We start from the raw sequence: 8,527 nt of genomic DNA, 5'->3' as shown, positions 1-8,527 counted from the left end.
GTCAGCTGTGATCTCCTTGAAATAAATTCCGTGCATTGAAACGAGTCAAGGCTAGAGTCGAATATTGAAATTGAACCCGACAAACAAGTTAATTTTGACACGTCGGGTTTTCATAGCCATGTTGTATCACCTGGTATGAGCTACAATGAAAATATATATTTTGACTCAATATAGCTCGTATTCATTACATATTTTCAGGAGACTAGGGAGTACAAATAAACAAATATCAAGAACCACAATTTATGTTGTAACATGTACATATTTGTAAAGCCTATTAAAACCCGATAAAAAATGGGATACAGTTTGTGATTATTTGCATATACAAGTCATCTGCAACAATATGTGGACAAAACGGTTAGAAAGGTCTGATCAAGTTTCACCGGCAACTTCAAATATCTTAAATAGCTATACCGATTGATGGCCATGATTATTGTTCTTTTATTCTTGAGTCTGCTTGAACTGTTGGGTGAGTCCTTGTCGCACCAGTATAGCTATTTATTGTGTTTTAAAGTACCAAGTGAAAGCGCTTATTTTGTAACGAAATCTCATCGGACCGAAAAGGGGGTGGTGGTGGGGGTGGGGTGGGTGGGGAGTTCAGACATTAATAGCAGATTGTGTACTTTTATTTCAGAAAAAAAAAACGATATATTTTTTGTAGTCATCTATTGCAATATATACACTCGTTGTACTGAGGATATATTCAGAAATCAATCCAGGCACAACAATTCGATTAGTTTTCCCAGATTCATTTTAACATTTTTTAAACATATACAGTACAACATCAAGTTGGGATATATTTAGTGATTTTGTAACAGACTGAGAGAAATATAAAATCCGGGCTAAGACGGGAGATATTTCACATGTCTGTGATGAGTCACGTGGAACTAACAATGTCTCTAAAAACTGGCATAGATAGCTATAGACCTCGTGTTAAGATTTCACAACATTTGATGTTTAATAGGATGCATAGGACACTGATAAACTATCTTCATCGGATGAGACAATGGAGTGGTTTGATTTCAGGAGAATGGACAAATGAGTGGTTTGATTTCAGGAGACTATCTACATAAAAGTTTTTAAACCAAACGAAACGGATATAGAGTGTGTTTCCTTTTTTTAAAATATACTTGATATGGCGGGGAAAAAATAATTGTGAGTTTCCGATAACATGGCCCCTGAGAATAGAGTAGGTAGGTAGGTAGGTAGGTAGGTAGGTAGTAGGTAGGTAGGTAGGTAGGTAGGTAGGTAGTAGGTAGGTTGGGATTTGATTTGATTTGGTTTGAATTGTTTTTACTTTTGAAAAGTATCGTTTCGAGCCAAAACCAAACGAAATGTAGGTGAGAATAATCCTTCTGTGATAGTTTGATGAAATATATACAGACATCACTGGGGAATGAAAACAGATGTACACGAAGGTCAAGAAGACAAAGAATTTCTTATCTTCTTGTTTTAAATGTTTTTAAAAATGTTTGGGTTCGGAGGCTTAAACTATAAAGGTCGGTCGGATTATCGGGAACACACGATATTTTTTAAATTTTGCCTAATTTTGTTTAGAGACAAACAAAATACTGGTATACATGGTATTTCACTGGCATTATTTTATTTCGTAACTGACCCCAACGACATACAATTCCGCGCAATAAACAATACCCTAAACGCAATAAAAGTTTTGAAACTAGACTTCGTATCCACGTTGTTAAGTCATGGACAAATATAGTTTACGGGCGATAGTACAGAGGTCATTCCCGGGTCACTACACTGTTCGATCAGCTTATATATAAAATATGAGCCGCGTCGTAGTAAGATGGTATATCATTCAGAGTTTGACTAAACTGAACAAAAGAATGCAGACAAGCCACGTCATAAAACTTCAGAAACGGTAGAGATTTGTGAGCGCTTTTCGCTACATTAAACACGTTCCTCTCCTTCTATAATATACAGCACACCCTTGCAACTATACGTGCACGATTCAGAATCGTCTACTTTCAAGATTTAACCTTTGGTGGAAAACTAGAAATAGTTACTTGTGATTAGCGTCGCTCGAATCGAATAGACATCATTACAAAATACTTTCAATTACCATCGATTATGTTCAGGTACGTTATTGTTGGTTTGACGGCGACTGAATTTGACATCCTAATGTTCAATTCCTATTGCAAAATAATGATATCTATGTCTTGGGGAGAAACAGTAACACATTACAGCTGCCTTCTTTCTACGCTTTGATAGGAAATTTGCAACTTGAAGAGTTTCTTCATTTTAAGTCAAACCGACCGCATGTGTGAATCCTTAAAAGTACCGCCATTAGTAATTACACACATGTAATGCCATTACACATGTAATGGTATTACATGTGTGTTCGACTGTCTCAGTCTGACTGCAAATTGTTGACAACTCTCCAGGATAAAAATCGGATACCGGGTACATCGAGCATTTATCTGAAGAAACAATATTCAAATTCTACTATATTTGCAAAATTCAAGATGGCTGCTACTGAATTGTACATTGCTTCTATACCGAGGTTTTTCCCCGGAACAGTGAAAAGCGTAATATTCTCTCTTTTTTTTCTCTGAGAGGGGAAATTTTTATTTGATATCAACAAAACTTGATATGCTTTGATTCTATGAACACAGTCTGTAAAGTCAGTTCTCATAATAGCAACGCCATTTATTTTGTTCCCGTTTCCCTTTGTTCTGAAAACCTGTTTCAAAACTTCTGCAATTGCATGCATTGCCGCTTAAAAAAAGAAAAGAAATTTCAGACGAAATAACTAATGCTATATATCTTTATATATTTTTTTTGTGTGTTTCTTTTTTCAGATGCTTGTGAATTATGCGTGGTAAAAGTCGAAGCGTGCTATATGCTATATCGTCAGGGGCACTGAATGAGCAGCTCTTTTTGTTGTTGTTATTGTTGTTCTTGACTTACCGTCGAGTCACATGGCTGCCAATTTGTTGACGCATGAATTGGAAAAAATAACAAATTACTTTATCGTGATTAACAAATTTGTGGAAATGACATTTTATTTTACGGTACTTTCATTTCCTCTCTGCAAGGTATTAACTGAATCATTTATAATTTTATCAAAGGCCTTGACATGTATGTCTGAGTCGATACCGTAAATAACACTTCCTGAGGCGTTTCAATGCAGGTTTTTTTTTGTCGTTGATCTTATTGTTGATTGATTTTATTTTTAATTTTCTGTTTTAAATTTGGCTCATTGAACATTCCTATGTCACGAATATACAACTTGATGATTTTTTTTTTCAAATTAAAAACTAAATGGAAACCAGATTTTTCTTTGTGTCCCTATTCTGGTTTGCATAGGATAATGTCAATTAATTAGTATACCCGGGATTTTCTAATACTGAATTTCAGGCAAAATTAGACGTGTTTTCATTTTAAGAATACCACTTCCAGAGAGACACATTGTCTGTAGTTTTTATTGGTGTTCATCCTTCTTTTTTTCCGTTTTGAGATTTGTTGATCGATAAACACGTGCACTGTAATATATTCGGTGTTTTCTGTTCCTTTCTTTTCTTTCGCAAAGAAAATAAATTTTTTACACTGTGTCGAAATTTCGTTAGAAAAATACTTTAGAAGCTTATATTTGGACTCAATGAACACCAGTTTCTGAATCGCATTCCTCGTTGTTGTTTTTTCTTCGTTTGAAGGTCTGTGTTTTTGTTGTCAATTTGATTCAAAATGGTTGCCACCGTGTACATTTCATTTTTATGGAAATTGAACACCCAACTGTCGTCGGTTTCTTTTTATATAGTATGTCTTTAAACATGTCATGGCCTAAACGATTATTGTTCGCAATAAGATTTCCTGCAAACCCCAACTATTATAAACCTTAAGTCGTCAGTGCATCTATCATGAGCATACCATTTAGTGTTAAAAAAAGAAATTAAATGCATATTGAGTGTTATTTTAAAATCAGGTCAAATAGTAGATATTCTGTAGATAAAAGGTATATCGGGAAAACGGGAGGTTAGATTTTCTTTTTCCAAATTTAATAAGATTGTTTCTTGGTCGTGTGATTTCCTTTGTGCAAGGACTTGGAATACAAGCGTGATAGTATTAATTTCATCAGCATCCTTGACATATGTTGATTTCATATATAGCACATGCTGACGTGCATTGTTGTTGTTGTTGTTGTTGTTGTTGTTGTTGTTGTTGTTGTTATTATTGAATAAATGTAGTAGTAAACTCTGCCAATTTATCCCTCGGATATGGCTCTATTAGTACCTTTACATCCGTCTTTGATCTAAAGAAATGTTGACGTCACGTCTTTTCCTTGTTTCGTGCGGTATTCCATTTTGCAAACGTTGCCAATTGTGCATTGACATACAACATTTCAGTTAGCTTTGCTTAAAGTCCACGTTTTGTTTTAAAATTCTATATTTTGAATAAAATAATATTTTTTATTAAAAAACACAACTGTGTTCTCGAAAATGAAATGATATTAACACGAATGAGTGATTACGAAACAATCGGATGAACACGAATTAAAGCTCACTGTAGGACAAAATATTCCCTACACATACAAACTAAAAGTGAATTACAAACTCAAAACTTTTGACGATTTATGAGGCAAAAAATAAACCTCCCTTGGGACTGGCGCCAGTCTATATTTGAGGCAACATTGGATGTTTTGTTTTCACTTTAAAAATATTAAGTGCACTCGTGTCTACAGTTTTTTCATTGGTATTTTTTTCAGTCGTTTGTTGTTAGAAAATGCTTTTATGGTTCAATGTTTTTTTACTCATTAACACAATACCGTCTAACTTTCGGCGATAGTGTATACACACAAACACATGCACAAACATGCACATAGACACCCAGGGACACACAAATACAAACAGACAGACAGAGAGACAGGAAGACAGACAGGCAGATATATAGACAAAAAGACCCATAAATTAAACACACACACACAGACAGACAGACAGACAGACAGACAGACAGACAGACACAGTCGTACCGGTAATGATTTAGAGGTATATGTATTTTCCAGAATACGACTCCATGACAGCCGGTACACCGGTATGATGCACAAACTCTGGCCAACATGTTATGCGTTTTTTTATCATTTTTTTCCCGGGGAAAAAAAGAAACTAACTTTGGGCGGCGTTATTGAAGACATTCCAACAAAATGAACGACCTTCTTTGCACCCGAAATACGAATCAGTGTACAGGTATAACGCGTGGAAAATATTTTGGAAAAAAACCCAGACAATTATTTGGTAGTGTATACGTACACAACATGACCTTCGTGTATATCTAATGTTACATTTCAACCATACCGGTGCAGTATACTGTAACGAGCAGGCATAATGTATATAATGACGTCATTGTAAAACGATGACGTAGTTGAAATATTTTCTTTCATGTCCATAATTTGATATCTTCGTGGTACATTTCCGCAAGAAACATGATGAAATGGCAATTAGTGTACTAAAATGATAAACGTGTTTCGTGATGAGTTACGTAATTACAGTAAGAATATGCTCAGATTGAAGGAAATTTGGACAAGAAGAACAATAACAAAAGTGAAGACAACAACATCGAAAATAAGACAAACAGCAATATGAATGGCAACAAACGTAACAACATATATCTGATAAAATGGACCAGGGACAGCAACAAACAAGCTTAAATAAATATGTCATACACACTTCATTTTATCGACTAGACATTCATATCTAGATTTTTTACCCTAAGTTATATATCTTTTTTCGAACCGTCAAATGCATGTAATTCAACCAACGAACCAACCAACCAACCAACCACCCACCCATATTTACCCACCCACTTACCCATCCACACATCCACCCATCCATCTACCTCCGACCGACCGACCGACCGTACGGCGCCAAGTCATCATCACAACTCAGTCCGTGCTATTGTGATGACTATAAAGATTACGTCACAGTTCAAGGTACACACGTCTGGAACCCCCATCCCCTCCCTCCCCCACGATATCGATTTGTTTCTTTTGAAAGACAGTTAAAATTCGTAACCAATAAAGAAATAATGAGAAAATATTTAAACTTATTTGGAAAGTTTCAAGAATACTGTTAGTAATTTCAATTAAAATATTTTTTTAGGACTTTCAAGTCTGGCCGAGTTATAAAAGACGAATTTGTTTGGTTCAATGACCAGATTGTAAATTTTTCACGCGGTCATTTCTTAAATATGCACATCACATCACCAATTTTTATAAATTTCTCCTTCTCCTGATAGATTCTAACATAACTTGAAAGCTCACCTTAAAATGAAGCCCCCTTATCCGAAGACTAGTGTTGTGCAAGATCGTCTGTTGAAAAATTCCCCAAATTCACTCGGTGAGATTACCGGCATTTTTGTCTCTTGTGCTAGACTATATAACTTCGTTTCAGCAATCAAAGCACGTACACGATATGTAGACAAAGTTGTTGTGTCTGCCTCCCTACTTGTGGACTCAAGGTCCTGGCTAAATAACTAGTAAATAGGAAAACATTCTATTGAGATTGGGAGTATAAGAATAAAACTACCCTGCATACAATTGGTGAGGTCAATCTCTCTAGTTAAACCCCTCCTGTCTGTCTGTCTGTCTGTCTGTCTGTCTGTCTGTCTGTCTATGGCACTTGATATTGTAGTAGTTGTGAAATGTCGTCTTAGGCCCCCATCCCAACCATGAATATCCGAGTTATAATGACAAATGGCCCCCTCTACAAGCACCCTGCAATCACATAAAGGTAATTTCAAGGTGAACAAAGATGGGGTTTACAGTATATCTTTAGGCTTAGAGAACAAAAATAGTCGTTTTAAAACTTTGCCTCGGGCGAGCTCTCTAAAGTCGAGTTATGAAACCTCCTCAAGTCTGGTCAGAAAGAGAGCTGATGCAGACTGCGAGACATGGTGGGAATTGAATACACAAATTTTTAGAGAGGCCTGGCGACTCTTATGAAATTCTGGGTACCCTATGAAAATATGAAGCAAAATTAATTAGTCTCACCTTTATCTCCATTTAATATGAAACCTCGGCACTGTTTTTAAAAGTTTGATAAGGCCCTGACCTGTACGTCGAATGAGTGAATAACGCCTAGCTGCATGGTACCTAATCAGAAAAATTTAACAGAGGGCGAACATTTTGAGTAATGATTTCAGAGTCAGTAACAATATATAGTAGAAGCCAGCTGACCTGAAACAGACTTCGAATGTCGCGCTATCGTCGCCAGACTTGGCAAATCTTAATTTTAACATGCTGAAATTCAACGGCTAACTCTCAGTGATCAGAATTCTTGCTTACATTTTTTTTAAATACATAGTTTCATTGTCTAGGACAAAAATAACACTACAAAACAGTTTGCTACATTTTCAAGTTTGTGTGAGTTACTGTGATCTCCATCCATGAACGATACGTGTAACAATTGTCGTTAATACAGACAAATATGCAGCATGGTGTTGGTAAGAATTTTTGTAGCGTGAGATAACATTTTGTTTCATGTTTTAAGCTAACATGTAACTCGCTGTAGAAGAGTGGAACACAAGTTACACTATGGATGCATGATGATACTCATTTTCGATTATGCTTTAAAGAATTCGTTATCGTTTAGTTACTTTGTACTTTTCCGGATTTGTTCTCAACAACCTGGGTGTTGGTTTTTTTTCGCTTTTTCGTTTATTAAATTGCTTATGGATGTACAAAGTACAGTGAAATCCTAATAAAAGTCTATTGAGATATCATCGCATTTTTGATTCAGAAACAAGCAGGTCGAGCTTATAGCGAGACGATTTAAACACTTTCGAGCTGGAGCAAAACACTAACAGACAATAAAGTGGAAGAAACGCAGCTATATCAAAAACAAAACCCAATCCTCGAAGTGATTAAGTGTGGAAACAGTAAATTTCTTACATGAATGAATGAATGAATGACTGATTTTAATTAGTCAATTAATGGTTACTGTTATAATTGCCAACTTCTAGGACCAATCATTTAATATGAGGCTCACATGCACCGTGGCCTCGTGGTTAAACCACGTGACTTGCCTCTTACCACTGCGGTCGGCGTTCGCCACCTCAGGGTCCGCTGTAAGTAAGAAGGGTGTCGTTTAGTTTGACTCTACCGAACAATGCAGGTTTTCCCTGGGTACTCCGGTTTCCTCCTGCATTAACACTGAACCCATGAGGGATGGCCCTCACTGGACATTTTGGGAGACGCGTATAAAAGATTATTATTAAGCCATGGCATGGCGTAGAGTTATTTTTTTTATTTTTCTTTATTTTTTTTAAAACATATACTGTGATAAATTGATAAATAACCTGCAATCATACTTGGAAGAAAAAAAAATTAGAATTGTAAGCATTCATAATTTCACTTCCTACAATTTCCAGCGGATCGAAAGCGGATACGACCTAACAAAAAAAAATGTGTGGTTCCGATTACGCTCAATTTATTTATTTACATATGTATTTTTTCATATGTGATTGTCTAGTTCAGATAGTTATGTGTTCTGTTGTTTTTCCATGTGGTCGCTGT

This window comes from Glandiceps talaboti, chromosome 3 (genome assembly GCF_964340395.1).
Source record: "Glandiceps talaboti chromosome 3, keGlaTala1.1, whole genome shotgun sequence".
In the NCBI taxonomy this organism is placed as follows: domain Eukaryota; kingdom Metazoa; phylum Hemichordata; class Enteropneusta; family Spengelidae; genus Glandiceps; species Glandiceps talaboti.
The sequence above is the reverse complement of the archived record's forward strand: the minus strand, read 5'-3'. Positions refer to the sequence as shown.